Here is a 15,748-nt window from a genome sequence, read left to right on the forward strand (position 1 = left end):
AAGCACTAAATGCATTCACCTCATGCGCCCCCACATCCAATCAGTAATGCTGAGATAAAGAACTCTCGGAAGACCAAGTAGCCACGAGACAAAACTCCTCCAAGGAAAAAACCTCTGGACTGAGTCCAAGAAGTAGCCATCGCTCTGGCGGAATAGTCATGAAGTTCTTTCGCCAACCGCTTCCCTGCCATCAAGCAAGCGGAAATAATGTCCTCTTGGACCCATCGAGCAATGGAGGCTTTGGATGCCGCCATACGTTTGAGGCGTCCCGTGAAGAATACAAAAAGGTGATCTAAACCACCAAAAGTCGTTAGAAACCTAGCTCGCGGAGAACGCTAGGCACTTTCTAAAAATGCAGTGAATAAAAGCACGTCTCCCCATTTCTCCTCACAGGAAGAAGGAAGGAAAAGTGAGAGTGTCATAAAAGAAAGGATGACACCTCCTTAGAAAGAAATTGTGGTACCTTCTGAACTGACACCCAAGATTTTGTAAATCAGAAATAGGAATCCCCGCCAAACAAGGCCTGCAACTCAGAAAACCGCTGAGCTGAAGCCATGGCCACAAGAAACCCCGTGTTCAACAGCACAGCCCTTTAGAGTCTCAAAAGACAAGGATGAAATGAAGCCTTTGGTAAACAGCAAAGGCTCTGGACAGAGCTTTCTAAGAGGTGTACGAATATACCGTTCTCTGTTTAGGAACTTAATTACATGAAGCTGAGAAGGAAGCGAAGAGCAATATACCTAGCCCTTGTAACAAGCTAAGGATGGCACTTGAAGCTGAAGGGAATTGAACGCTAAGCCCTTGGCAATACACTTGTGCCAAAAAAGAACTCTGGAAGGGTGCAAATGTTGAGAAGTACCCAAGAAAGGAAAAACCTCCAAAAGGAAGCAGAAGCCACAGGTGAAGACGTCTGTATCGCCTGGATAAGAGAAGAAACAACCTGCTTCGCAGAACCCTTACACGTCAGCCATGACTTTTTAAAAGCTAGGTCGCAATACCAAAGTAGTACGAATATCCATGTTGATCGGACCCTAGGTGAGCAAATCCGGAGATACCAGGAAACTTAACAGTCCGGCTGTCGAAAGACTCAACAGATCCGCATAGCAAGGATGGCGCAGCCAATCCAGAGATTCTACAAATACTGTGCCCTGAAAGTGAGCTTGAGATGGCAAATCCAAGCCATCATCAGCCAGGGGAAAACACTGAAAAAAGAGAAACCAGAGGCGAGAAAGAAGCCACGCTGCTACCCTCTCTGATTCCCACTCCCTGTGCCCGCCAAAGAAGCTAGGAAGCTTAGAATTTTGAGACGAGGCCATGAGGTCTAGTTCCAGGAGATCTCACTTCCATAAAAAGAGCTGGAACGCCTGAGCCAAAATTCTCAATATCCAGGATGTAGAAGATTTCACTAGTACTAACATTTACACTTTCTAGAGTGTACACACTGTAACATACAATAAATGGGCCATGCTCAGTTTTCGCAGAGAGAAAGTCTATCCAAACTCTTTTCCTGACCCATAAAATGATCTGCCAACAGAAGAGGAAGATGAGGGTCCACCCATTGAAGTAGAACCACAACTTTACCCGCCAACTGAGTACATCACCTACTGCCCAAGCTGTAAAGAAATACCCCCATCATAATACTGACTGAAAAGACCTTCAGCGTCATTCCGGAAGAATGGTCTGAAGCTCCAGAAACGGTAGCCTGACCACGCTCCAGAGTAGAAGAATGAACAAGTACTGAGTCGCCTCTTAAGACCAGACTCCTGGAGCTGAGGATGGAAGGCACTGAGCCCCACAATCCGACAGCCCGGGATGTTTGGTGGCCATGAGCTAGTCCAGCAAAGACCGAGGCACGCCTTTGAAAAGAGAAATCTCACCGAGCCACCAAAACATACAGAGCGATGCTTGAGGAGCCTACCAAATAATTGGAGCCCTGAGAAAATGGGATAGCAAGCCAAAGTTCCCAGCGGAGTCAGCATCATGGATCCTAGAACCTGTACAGAATCCCATACTCTTGGTCATGGTGACCGAAGAAGAATGCAAACCTGAGACTGTGACCCATCGCACTAGTCTCAGGGAAGAAACACAGTTCTCTCCTATAAGAATAAAAACATCTCCCCGATATACCTATAAATAGTACAGGAGAAAAGAGCGCTGTGCCAATTCGAAGATTCACGTCCAAAGAACTGAGGAAAAGAAACCACCCTTTTTGTGTCAGTCAAATGGCCCGATTGGAAGACGTCCGAATCAAGCAGTCAGTCAAGAAGAAATTAGGTGAATCGCCTGGTAGCGCCAAAACGCTACCACTGCCCACATTTTCTAAAATGTTCGTGAAGCCTTGGGTAGGCGAAATGGCATGTGCCAAAACCGAAAGCGCTGCTCCAAGAGAGGCAAGTAAATCTAGTGCCGATTCAGAGTCCATAGTGAAAATGTAAATATTCTCCCAGTTTTTCTGCAGAAATGTTTAATCCTGAGAAACTAATTCAGCAGAATGGGATCTAGCCTGCCCAATGCCCCCGTCTTGGGCACCATGCAGTAAGTAGAACAACGTCCCTTAGTTCCCGAAGAACTACAAGAAGTGCCCTGAGGACTAGTAACACTTAAAAGGGAAACACAAAACACAGAGACTCCAAGAACGAACCGGAAACCTGAGGAGGATGCAAAGTGGCAAGCATCCTGAAAAATGTGCACAGCCCCCTGACCTGACATTATAGCATCTTCTCCCTCATGAGAAAGCCTGAAGAGTCATTGGAAGAAGTAAAGATCCCCTCAGAATAAAGTGCAGAAGGTCAGGGAAGAACAGGATGAGAACTGTAGGATCTGTAAGAAGAAAGAAATTCTCCTAGGAAAAAATCAAGTTTCGCAATGTAAAGAGGAGTATACTGGAACCATGAAAACATTACTAACTCCATGCAACGTGAGCAAAATACGTATATCCTTTAAAGTGAATACGTACTAGACGCAATCAAGATGCTGCATCTACCGCCCCGTGGAAAACAACAGCATCCTAACAGGTATCAGACAAAGCTCACATCGCTAATGAGAGCTTCAGGGATGAGGCTAACAGCCACATAGCGCATGCTCCTCTGCGGGTTTGATAGAATATGTAACTGGCTCCTGGTTAGAAGGAGCTGCACAGCCTTTCCTGTCTGGTCGGGGGGTCCGTCTAGCATGTACCATGAGAAGATGGCGACAGGAGAAACCAGCGTGATAAGCATGGAAATCTGAAGTCCAGGCCCTCTCAGAAATAGAGAAAGAGAGTTCTGGCCGCAGGAAGATGCGAAGTGTCATTATGCCCATAGAGACAGCCCGAACTTGGAAACTGTTAGTACTACCTTTAGGCATATATATCCTATGCCACTACCAGACACATGCAGCGCAGCACAGAGGCCCAAATATGAAGGATAGTTACCAACAGACAAAGGCTCAATCTGCAGGGACCCCAAGAGAGACAATGAGATACCCGTGTGAAATACAGGGCACTATTTTACTGCTGATCTCACTGTGCCGTGAGTTGCCGTATGTCGACCCAGTCCGGAGCCAAACCGAGACTGGGTGACCTAGCACAGGTCAGAGTCTCTCTGGTAATCCCCTTGAGTGCTAACCCCAGAGTCCGATTAAACTAGCAGCTTCCTTCAAGGGAATACAGCAGGAACACAGACAGACATATAAATCTGCCCAAGCTTGTCCCAAAGCTGGGAAAACATGTACAACTTGTCTGAACCGGATAGGAGAGAAGCCGCGGCATACCCTGACCAAAGTCAGATGTAAATAAACTACCGGAACGCTGCAGCTCTCCCGCCATCGCCGGAGACCCAAGTGCCCGCCTGATTCTCGCTGACACGTGGCCGCTGCATCAACGCTCCTAGAAACATAGTCGGATTCAAGCCCCGCAAAATTTATCCTGCCGCGGCCTACACTTAAAGAAAATCAGACTCGGAGAATAACCAGAAGAACAGTGTGGTTCTTCCCACAGCGCCGGAAAAAACATGTACCATCTCATGCGCGCTGCTATAAACCCGGCACCTGCATAATCAGCTGCATATGGCCGTGACAAACACCGACGAAAGAGAGCCTCGGAATAAACAGGATTACTACTGCTGCACTGAAACTCAACGAGGAGAACAAGTGCGAGCATGACATCGCACCGCTACTGCTGCGCTGTAACCAACAAGGAAACCAAGCGTGAGTATGCAAAAGGCGGGAAAGTCTCAGTTCCCTCAATGGATTTCTAGTCATAAAACTTAGCTACAATAAAATATCCATTCCTTAAACGTATGTTGACCGAACCCACAGTACTACGACTCCCAAACAGAACCTGAAGTTCAAACAACAGTAAAAAATACAGACATACTCACAAGCTTGTTGTTAGGGCTGGTTGAAGCCAGTTAGAGCTGGATGTGCAGCACTAACAGAGCAGAATGTAGCAACTGTGGTCTCCTTTTTTTTTTAAAAAAGGAGAAGGGAAAGAAGAAAAAAATCGAGACCCAGTCAGACCCTCTAGCAATGGAGGGAGGGTGAGGCAGGGACCTGGGGGGACCCAGGTGTAACCCCTAAAGCCGGCACCGTTCAGCCGGACACCCCTGACTCACTGAAGAGAAAATCTCAACAGGTGAAATAGCATTGCCAGCTCACTGAAGAAAAACCTCAACAGGAGAAACAGAATGGCAGTCTCACTGAAGAGAAAACTCAACAGGAGAAAATAAAGTTCCAGTCACAGCCAGAATCCAGGAGCTATTCGAATAGCGACTATCACCTGCTGGGAGATAGAGCATACTGGAGATACAGGAGGAGCGCCAGCCAATAGGACCACCTGTTAATCAGTTTCTCTATCTCCGCCTGCAGGTAGATGTGTGCTATCCCATTGGTCTCTGGAGTCATCTGCTGCTGTTGCTAAGGAAGGGGAGAAATTTGTAGAAGCTGATAAAGAAAAGGCTGAATTGCTTAACAAATATTTCCTGTTCCTATCCTCCTATCCATGCCAATCTCCCCTCTTTTTGTATATCTCTTACTACCTTACACCAATATGTCTCTCACACTCTCTCTTTCCTCCCTCTCTCCACTATGCTCAATATTTCACTCACTCTTCCTTCATCCCCTTGGTTCAGCTTTTCTCTTTCCTTCTCTCTCTTCCTCCCTGCAGGTCCTGCACTTCTCTCCCTTCCCTCTAGCCCCCTTCCCATGGATCCAACACCTCTATCCCCTCCCTTCAGCACCCAGGTGTGGGTCTAGCATCTCTCCCCTCTCCATCTCCACTCCACTCACCACATTGGCCCAGCACCTGTTTTCCTTCTCCCCCCAATCCCCAGACCAGATCCAGCAACTCTCTCCCTTCCCTTCAGCTCCAGCCGGTCCAGCAGCCCCTACAAACCCCTTCGCAGGTGCAGCAGCAGTCCCTTCTCACGGATCCTGCAGTCCCCTCCCTCCCTAACATGGACCAAAAAGCCCCCCTCACTCCCAATTGCAGCTACCGGCAAACTCCCCCCCCCAAAAAAAAACCTGCAACTCCTCTGTCGGTCCCTCTGAGCCTTCTGAGGTGGGCCTACAAGCCTCTTAGAAGCATTCATAGGATGAAGAGGTAACATTGCTCCACGCAGGGCTGCTTTGGAACCTTCTTCCTGCTAAGTCAGACTTATTAGATTTTTTTTCACAGTTTATGAATTATTTTAAATTTTATTCCATTGTTTTTACCGCTATTCTTTTTATTTATTGAATTTCCCTGAATTCTATTGTTTAATGGTTCCTCCCATCTATTCCTTTTTACATATTACTTTAATTCATTAAGATATCATTTACATAGATGGTGCTCCTATCTGTAAAGTTAGGAATTTATATTAAATATTTTAAATCCTTCTCTCCTCTCCACTCCTTCCTGCCCTCCATAGTCCTCCCTACCCTCTTCTAACCCCATCCTCTGTAATATCGCCTAGAGCTTGTGCGATGCACAAATGGAAGAAATTTTTTTTTTTTAAAAAAAAAAAAAGGTCCCTCCTTCCGGTGTAAGTTCAAGTGAAAGGAAAATAGTGAGCACAAGTACGCCTTAGGCAATCAGATGGAAACTACGCAGAATCTGATACTACCAAGGCAGAACTGCTAAACGAATACTTCTGCTCAGTATTCACCTGTGAAGCACCGGGAGATGGTCCACAACTACAAATAAGAGACAGCCAAAATGACCTGTTTCGTGATTACGAGTTTACACCCAGTAGCGTCTACCACGAACTTTCAAGACTCAAAGTAGACAAAGCCATGGGACCAGACAATCTACACCCCAGGGTATTCAGAGAGCTGAGTGAAGTTCTGGCTGAACCACTATCCGTACTCTTCAATCTTTCCATGCGCACGGGAAAAGTACCCCTAGACTGGAAAACAGCTAACGTAATTCCACTCCACAAAAAGGGTTGCAGAACAGAGACAGGAAATTACAGACCGGTGAGTCTTACATCCATAGTGTGCAAACTCATGGAAACACTGATCAAACAGGAACTTGACAAAATTCTAGACGAAGAAAATTTACGTGATCCACATCAACACGGATTTACCAGGGGAAGGTCCTGCCAATCTAATCTGATTGACTTCTTTGATTGGGTGACCAGTCATCTGGATGCCGGTGAGTCCCTGGACGTGATATATTTGGACTTCAGCAAAGCTTTTGATAGCGTCCCACACCGCAGGCTGTTGAACAAACTAAAATCGATGGGATTAGGGGATACATTCACTACATGGGTAAGGGATTGGCTAGATGGTAGGCTTCAAAGGGTGATGGTAAACGGTACCCCCTCCAAAACGTCAGCAGTGATGAGTGGAGTACCTCAGGGCTCCGTCTTAGGGCCGATTCTATTCAATTTATTCATAGGAGATTTGACCCAAGGGCTTAGAGGAAAAGTATCACTGTTTGCCGACGACGCCAAACTATGCAACATAGTTGGCAAAAGCAGTGTGCCTGACTTTATGACGCAGGACCTAAGACAGCTGGAACAGTGGTCATCAACTTGGCAGCTAGGCTTCAATGCTAAAAAATGTAAAGTAATGCACCTAGGCAAAAAAAATCCACACAGAATTTACACACTAAATGGTGAAACCTTGTCCAGGACCACGGTGGAACATGATTTAGGAGTGATCATTAGCGATGATATGAAGGCTGCCAATCAAGTAGGGAAGGCTTCGTCCAAGGCAAGACAAATGATGGGCTGTATCCGTAGGGGTTTTGTCAGCAGAAAACCTGAAGTCATAATGCCACTGTACAGATCCATGGTGAGACCTCATCTCGAGTATTGTGTTCAATTCTGGAGACCACACTACCGAAAAGATGTGTTGAGAATTGAGTCGGTTCAGCGAATGGCTACCAGGATGGTCTTGGGGCTCGGGGATCTCGCGTATGAAGAAAGGTTAAAAAAACTGCGGATGTACTCACTGGAGGAGCGAAGAGAGAGGGGGGACATGATTGAGACCTTTAAGTATATCACGGGGCGTATAGAGGTGAAAGATGATATCTTCAGTCTTACAGGGCCCTCGGTAACCAGAGGACACTCGCTGAAAATCAGGGGAGGGAAATTTCAAGGTGATGCTAGGAAGTACTTCTTTACCGAAAGGGTGGTCGATCATTGGAACGAGCTGCCTCAGCGGGTGATTGAGGCCAGCAGCGTGTCAGATTTTAAGAGAAAATGGGATATTCATGTGGGATCTATAGGGGAGTAAGAATCAGGGAGTGGGTCATTGGTATGGGCAGACTTGATGGGCTATGGCCCTTTTCTGCCGTCAATTTCTATGTTTCTATGTTTCTAAGTACTTTTGCTGTAGTTTGTTTTTAAATATTTTATGTTCTTTGGTATGAATGAGAAGGTACCTTGGTGGGTTTAATAGGTGTTCATTGATAGCAATGAGGAGACTAGATGATGTATTTAAACAAACGTATTTTGCACAATAACAAACCCAAAATGGAACATAGAAATGTTAATGTCATACCAGATAAACTGAAGAACACAATTTTCAAATGTTAGCTTCCTGAACACAACTTCTAGGCCTCGTAAAACATAACTTTATTACATGTGCTAGACACTAAGGTAGTGGCTGCATACCGGAAGCATTATTTTGGGAGCCATCTGACAACAAGTCATGCTGGTTTAGGCTTGCTCCTGCAGTCGATGTTTGCCCCCTAAAGGCAGTAGCCCCCCACCCCAGGGTTATGATTATAAGACCCCTGAGCCACCGTAGATATGGCAAGTCCAGCAGCAGGTTCATTCCCTCCGAAAGGGCCTGCTGCCAGCCTTCACACAGATACACCACATCATGAGCCTCATGGTCACAATGGAGGGGATGTAAGCCAAGATCTGTACCCTCACAGAGGTCATAAGGCAGTTTGGCAGTTCAGAATGGGTTACAAGCAAACATTCCCAGAAGTTACATCCCTGATCCCCCATCCTCACAGCCTTAAGACCAAATTAACTTCTTGTTATCATTTGTCTGAATATGAGGTAATATCCATCTCTGAGGCATAAAATAGAAAAGGACTCTCTATAGGTGAAACAGAGATAGAGGAAGAAGCAAAGAATGAACGAAATATTAGGTTCTTACCTTTGCTAATCTTCTTTCTTGTAAATCCTCACTTTATTCTGGGACCCGTGGGTTATTTCCCTCCTCCAGCCAGGGATCTGTAGGAAGCCTCAAAATTTTAGAGACTTTTACCCCCCCTCTAATACCTCATCACTGAGCATGCTTTTGTCCATAGTAGTCAGTCTTAAAGCAGCTAGGAACATCTATAGAGAAAGAGAGAAAAAAAGAAAGAGAGATAGACCAGGTAGCGGCCCAACAAATCTCATCTAGAGACACAGTCAACAACTCTGCCCAAGAGGAGGAAACTCCTCTGGTCGAATAAGCCCGCACCCCGAAGGGTGGGGGGGCTTCTTTCTGGCCGCCAAGTAAGCCACATAAATGGCCATGCGAATCCACCTAGAAATGGCAGTCTTAGAGGCTGGCCTACCTTTGTGGGCAGGACCCGCCAGAACATACAGGTGGTCAGAGGGACAAAGCTTGTTGGTAATCTCCAGATACTGCACACATCCAAGACTGCAAGACCCAGTCTTGCTCCTTTGAAACAGAGGAAGCAAAAGCAGAAATATGGACTTCCTGATACAAAAGGAAAACGGACACTACTTTCAGAAGAAAAGAAGGAACAGTACAAAACATCAACAGAATCCGTAATATGCAGAAAGGGATCCCTGCAGGAAAGAGCCTGAAACTCTGAAAGTATCTGGGCTGAAGTAATAGCACAAAGACGACCATCTTGATTGTGAGATCAATTAGAGACGCCTGCTCAAAAGGATCATATAGGGGATGAACCAGAGAGCGAAAAACCATATTTAAGGTTCCAGTTCAGACAGGGAAGAAGCAAGGGAGACCTCAGTCGTAACATGCCCCACAGAAAACGAACCATATCCGGATGAACTACCAAGGAGCCTTAAGGGAAGGAGGAACCATACACGAAAGACCCGGAGCAAAGCCACTGTAAGACCCTTCTTCAGGTCATCCTGTAGAAACTCCGGGACCTGAGGATCGATAAAGAAGGGTCCACCAATCTTAGGGCGCACAAAACTTTGTAACATCTCCAAGCCTTCATATAGGCCACCATCGTGGACTTTCGTTTACTGTGAAGCAACGTGGCAATCACCGCTAAAGAACAGCCCCTGCCAGTCAAGGCTGCGCGCTCAAGAATCATGCCTTAAGACCAAAGCGGTCCGGATTCTACATGAGGAGGTGAGAATAACAAGGTAACTGGAGCCCCCGATCCTGCTGGAGCCAAACCAGGTTGGCATACCACTGCCACCTCGGCCAATCAGGAGCCACCAGAATCATTGGCCTCTTGTGAGCCGCTATCCGCCTCAATAGATGCCATATTATGGGACATAGAGGGAAGACATAATGAAGATTCCCATGAGGCCAGGGCTGAACCAGTGTTCAGGCCTTCGCTGCCGGCCTCTTGACGACTAATGAAGAACCGATTAGCCTTCTTGTTTGCCACAATTGCCATGAAATCAAACATGGGGAATCCCCATTAACCCACTATGCAATTGAACGCTCTTTGAGAGAGAGACCATTCTCCGGGGTCCAGAGTCTGACAACTGAGAAAGTCCACTTGAACGTTGTCGACTCCTACCATGTGCGCAGAAGACAGTGCCACACCAAAAAAGCAGCTGAGCCTCCACGATCAGCAAAGGACTCTTTGTGCCCCCCTTATGATTGACGTAAGCTATCACAGTGGCATTGTCCGAGAACATAGAGACAGTTCGATGATCAAGACGACCCTCGAAGTGGAGAAAGGGCAGTGAATCGCCTGCAGTTCTAGGCAACTGATCAACGACTTGTGCTCTGAAGGCGCCCACCGGCCCCCAACCAGGACAGACTTGCACACTGCTCCCCAGCCCTTGAGACTTGCATCTGTTGACAGGATCACTCAATCTGAGATCTGGAGTGGAAGGCTCCTGGACAGCAAGAGAGGACGCAACCACCACTCTAGACTGTTGTGTGCCATAGTCGTCCAGGGCAGGGGTGCATGTAACGGGTCCCACAGTAGATTCTAGTATGAAAGCAGATTCTTGTAACAAACCACGACGAGCCCTAGCCCATGGTACCACATCAATTATTACCACCATGGTCACCAGGACCTGGAGATACCGCCATGCCATCGGGATCGGAGAGGCCAGAATGTCTCTGATAACCAGTCAGAGCTTCTCCTGACAGGACACAGACAGAAGCACTATGTTCTGATCCATGTGAAATCAAACTCCCAGGTACTCCAAATCCTGGATGGGCTCGAGGTGAAAGTTGATCATCCAGCCCAGATATTGCAGCAATTGTACTACCTGCTGGACAGCCTGATGCCCCTTGCACAGCAAGGGAGCTCTGATCAACTGGTCATCCATATACGAGTGAACCAAGATCACCAGGGTTCGAAGATAGGCCGCCGCCACCATCACCAAAGGATAGTGCTGCAAACTGGAAATGTTGCCCCAGAACATGGAACCGCAGATACTTCTGGTGGTCCAGGAAAATGGGAATCTGGAGATATGCCTCTGTCAGATCCAGGGAGGCTAGAAATTCCCCCAGTGCCACCAACGTGATCACTGAGTGTATCGTCTCCATGCGGAAAAGAGGCATCTTCAGGGCTGCATTGACCGCCTTGAGGGTTAGAATTGGCCTTCAATCGGCAGATCCTTTCTTTGGAACAATGATGTATATCGAATATCTCCCAGAGCCCAAGTCTCGCTCTGGCATGGGTTCGATTGCTGCAAGATCCAAAAGTCTGTGGCAGGACAGTAGCCTGCACCCGAACCACCTTCTTGAGGTGGCCTGCAGGGAAATCCTGAAAATACTCGGTCAGAGGACAGATAAACTCCAAATTGCAGACATCTTTGAGAAAGGCTGACAACCTCCCCCCCCTCAACGTGTCAGTCCTGGACATCCTTCAGGACCACCCTTGCATCCCTGGAAGAGATGTACGCTTGGTGACCTGCGTCACCAAAGAATTCACCTTCAGAGAAACAAAGCGCTGGTTAAAATCATCTACCATGAGATAAAGACGCACCATGGCTCGAGCACATTTAAAGGGACCCTCTGGAGTGTCCCAGATATTTTCAAGAATGCGAACATCAAGATGATAAGGAGAAGAGGCAGATCGTGGCCTCTGGTCACTCAGGGAACATTCAGCAGTGACCGGATGTTTCAACTGCAGCTTCAATTCCTGCAGAGATTAAATCCATAAGCTGCGCAGGCTTGAAGAATCTGCACACTGTGGGGTCCTCCTCCAAAACATGGGCTCCATACGGGTCTGGATCCTGGAGATCCACTATATTCGCCACATTCATGGCCGCCGCAGTACCACCTAGTGAAAGCAGAGGAATGGAAAGAGTGTTTGGCACAACAGCGGGCACAGCTGACTTACTCCCTGGTACCCTCACAGAAAGACAAGAAGACAGACCTTGGTCCCTTGGAGCAAGAGACCCTGTGACTGGTATAGAGGCCAGTGGAAGAGAGACAGGCAGAGACTGTTTAAGTATGTCTGACAAAGTATATTCACAAATTTAGAGAACATAAGAACATAAGAGAGAAAACCATCCTCCGCGGCAGAAGCCAACTTCTGCGCCTCAGATTTGGAATGTTTTGAAGATTTTTATCGCTCTTGACCCGACTCACCCCATTGGACCACCAGTGATTAAGGTAGGCCCAAGAGAGTCCTACACTGCTTCTCTGAGGGAAGAAGAGGACATGCATTGATTCTACAGCAGGGAGGGAGGGAGGGTAGACTGGGGCATGTGGTGATTCTACAGTCGGCTGACAGCTGAGACATGACCAGATATCTCACCTCAGGAGAGGGAGGGTTCGCTCCTGTCCCGGCTCACCACACCACTGGACCACCAGTATTTAAGGTGCACCCAAATATAAACCGAGACCCTCATTTTTATATCATTTTTTGCCCAAAAATCTTGGTTTACATTTGAGTACTAAACAAAAGCAAAACAGAGAGCTATAACTAATAAACAAGGAGATTCAGGAATGAACCTCAAAATCAAGAAAAAGAATCCCCAAAGAATAATATGACACAAAAAAGTGTTATAGTATCGGAGCAATGTACTCTAATCACATAATTAGAAATATTATACATGTTTATTAATTTAAAATTTTCAAAATATCACAATACTTTCATAAAGCAACATACACATACCAACACACAAACATTACAAACAGACCAAGCACCATATAACATATAATAAACAGTATATAAGAAACAGCGCTGGAAGGGCCACAAAAAATCATGCAGAGATATATATAAATATGACTGTATTCTAAAATTCATAAATCACTTAGCTTAAGAGTTCAAAGTCTTCCTGGAACAATGTCCACAAAGAGTAAAGCAAGCAAGATGGTTGCAGGCCGTCCAGCGGGAGAACATCACAAGGCAAACATCAGGAACAAATTTGAGTTAAAATCCAACAGCCACACCATGAAGTGCAAATGTGCTATCGTTGAAAAGTGTAATGGGTTGAATGATCAAAAAACAATCTCAAACACAAAGATGGAATGCCATATGGGGGGATCTCACTCTAATTTGGATAGGTTTTTGATATATTTGAACCATTGTGACCAGAACATTCAGTTAACGATGGCATATCATTCTAACTCCATCAATTTCTTAGACATTCAGTTATACTATGATGAGGGACAGTTTAATACTTCTATATTTCGAAAATCTACTGATTCTAGTACAGTATTACATTATCACAGTTATCATCCTAAGCCCCTACGTGATAGTATACCCACGGTCAGATGCTCAGACTAAAAGGTCTATGCTCTTCTAGCAATGATTTTAAAGACCAGAGTCATCTCATGTCACATAGATTCAGTCAACGGGGGTATCCCGCTAATGTGATCAAACGTGCGGTAAAACGTGCCTCCTATGCTGACCGTCAGTGGTTATTTTACCCCAAGTCCCATGAGGTTTAGTTTATTATTATAAGTTTATTATAAGATTTGATAAATCGCCTATTCCAGGTTCTAAGCTATGTACATCTATAAATTACAAAGTTAGGGTAAACATACAAACTAAAAGAACTTAATATTAAACATATTAAAATATCATAAAAGTACATGACATAAAATCACATGACTAGACATAAGCAACAAGACTGATTAACATGTATGATCAAAGAAGGGTAAAATTATGGGGAGAAATACAATTCAATATAAAATAAACATTTAAGGTTAAAAACATTAGGAAAAGGGGAGAAATTTAATATAAAATGTAAAAAAGAAAAAATTCAATTAATCACTAAAAGCGTCTTTAAAAAGGAATCCCTTAAGTTTGCTCTTAAATTTATCTAGAATTCTTTCTTCTCTCAAATAAATTGGCAAGGCGTTCCAGGCTAGAGGAGCCGTAACTGAAAAAATGGAGTGACGTCGTGTACCAATAACTTTTAACGACGGAACAACTAATAAGTGTTGTTCAGTTGATCGTAATACTCTCGAAGTATTATAGGGGATTAAAAATTTATAAATAAATGCTGGAGTTTTAAAAATTATAGATTTGAGAGTGAGTAAATTTAATTTGTATATTATGTGATATATAACCGGCAGCCAATGTGCTTTCTCAAGCAAAGGCATAACATGATCGAATTTCTTAGCGTTCTAGATCGTAGGATCATGTGTGTTTTACCGTTTTCTCCTCTGTCCACTCGTATACAGAATATCATCAGCCATCATTGGCACCTACTGAGCCATCATCAAGTTTTTAACAACAGTGCTAGATTTGCCTTTAAATGTGGCAAAAATCTGAGGGAACGTTTGAAACATCGTGGTCTCACCCCTGACTTTGTCAGGTATGAGCGTGGCCACACTGCTTGTGGCCAATGCCGGTATTGTCAATATTCTTTGAGCACTGACAAAGTCCTTATCCTCAATGCTAATATTTGGTTCTCTCTTCAATCTAGGACAAATTGCAATTCTACTCAGGTTGTATATGGGATTTTTTTGCCCATGTCAGAAACTTTACATTGGCCAAACAAAAAGGGCTATCAAAACCCATATTGCTAAACATCTTAGTTGCATTAGAACCCTTAAGAGTGAAGCCCCGTTAGTGGACCATTGGGTCCAATTTAATCATTCTTTATTTGATCTACGATTTTGTGTTCTCAAACAGTTTGTTGCCAACTCTGGGGGGGACATCTCTCGCTTACTTGTGTACCAGGAGCAACGTCTGATTTTTGCATTGCAGACTGTTATTCCTAATGGTCTTAATAAAGAGATAGGGTGGCTGATACCTTATTGAGATTGAGATTAAGGTTGCTTGTTTGCCGTTTTTTTCAGATTCATTAAAGTTATTTTTGTTTTGGCTATAGTGGTTATTTATTGCTCCGCCCTCTCTCAATTACCATACTGTTGGGTGTGGCTCCGCCCCCTCTCAGTCTCCATACTGTCAGGTGTGGCGGTTGTGAACTCAGCATTGCTCTTCAGTTTTAGTTTTGGATCCCTGCCTGGTATGACTGTCTTTAGCTAATTTATATTTTGTATTTTATGATGTGTTTTTGCTCTTGTTCATGTCGGTGTTTTGTACATTTGATTTTGTTTGTTTTTAGCTGATTTCTTCCTCTTGACAAAGATTTCATCGAAACACGGCCTGTGTTGAGGAAGTGTTAGAAGACCGTCTGCCTTTTTGGCATTCCATCTTTGTGTTTGAGATTGTTTTTTGATCATTCAACCCATTACACTTTTCAACGATAGCACATTTGTACTTGCACTTGATGGTGTGGCTGTTGGATTTTAACTCAAATTCGTTCCTGATGTTTGCCTTGTGATGTTCTCCCGCTGGACGGTCTGCAACCATCTTGCTTGCTTTACTCTTTGCGGACATTGTTCCAGGAAGACTTTGAACACTTAAGCTAAGTGATTTATGAATTTTAGAATACAGTCATATTTATATATATCTCTGCATGATTTTTTGTGGCCCTTCCAGCGCTGTTTCTTATATACTGTTTGTTATATGTTATATGGTGCTTGGTCTGTTTGTAATGTTTGTGTGTTGGTATGTGTATGTTGTTTTATGAAAATATTGTGATATTTTGCAATTTTAAAATTAATAAACATGTATAATATTTCTAATTAGGTGATTTGAGTACATTGCTCCGATACTATAACACTTTTTTGTGTCATATTATTCTTTGGGGATTCTTTTTTGTTACTTTTGAGTACACCACCAACT

The 15,748-nt window shown here is 44.7% G+C and overlaps 1 protein-coding gene across 2 annotated transcripts in view; it reads right to left on the reverse strand.

The window, feature by feature from the left end:
- The window catches only part of SSBP1 (single stranded DNA binding protein 1), a 128,535-nt gene that overhangs the window by 100,074 nt on the left and 12,713 nt on the right, over positions 1 to 15,748 (reverse strand). The gene's annotated exons all lie outside the window — the stretch shown is intronic.

This window comes from Geotrypetes seraphini, chromosome 9, assembly GCF_902459505.1.
Source record: "Geotrypetes seraphini chromosome 9, aGeoSer1.1, whole genome shotgun sequence".
NCBI lineage: Eukaryota > Metazoa > Chordata > Amphibia > Gymnophiona > Dermophiidae > Geotrypetes > Geotrypetes seraphini.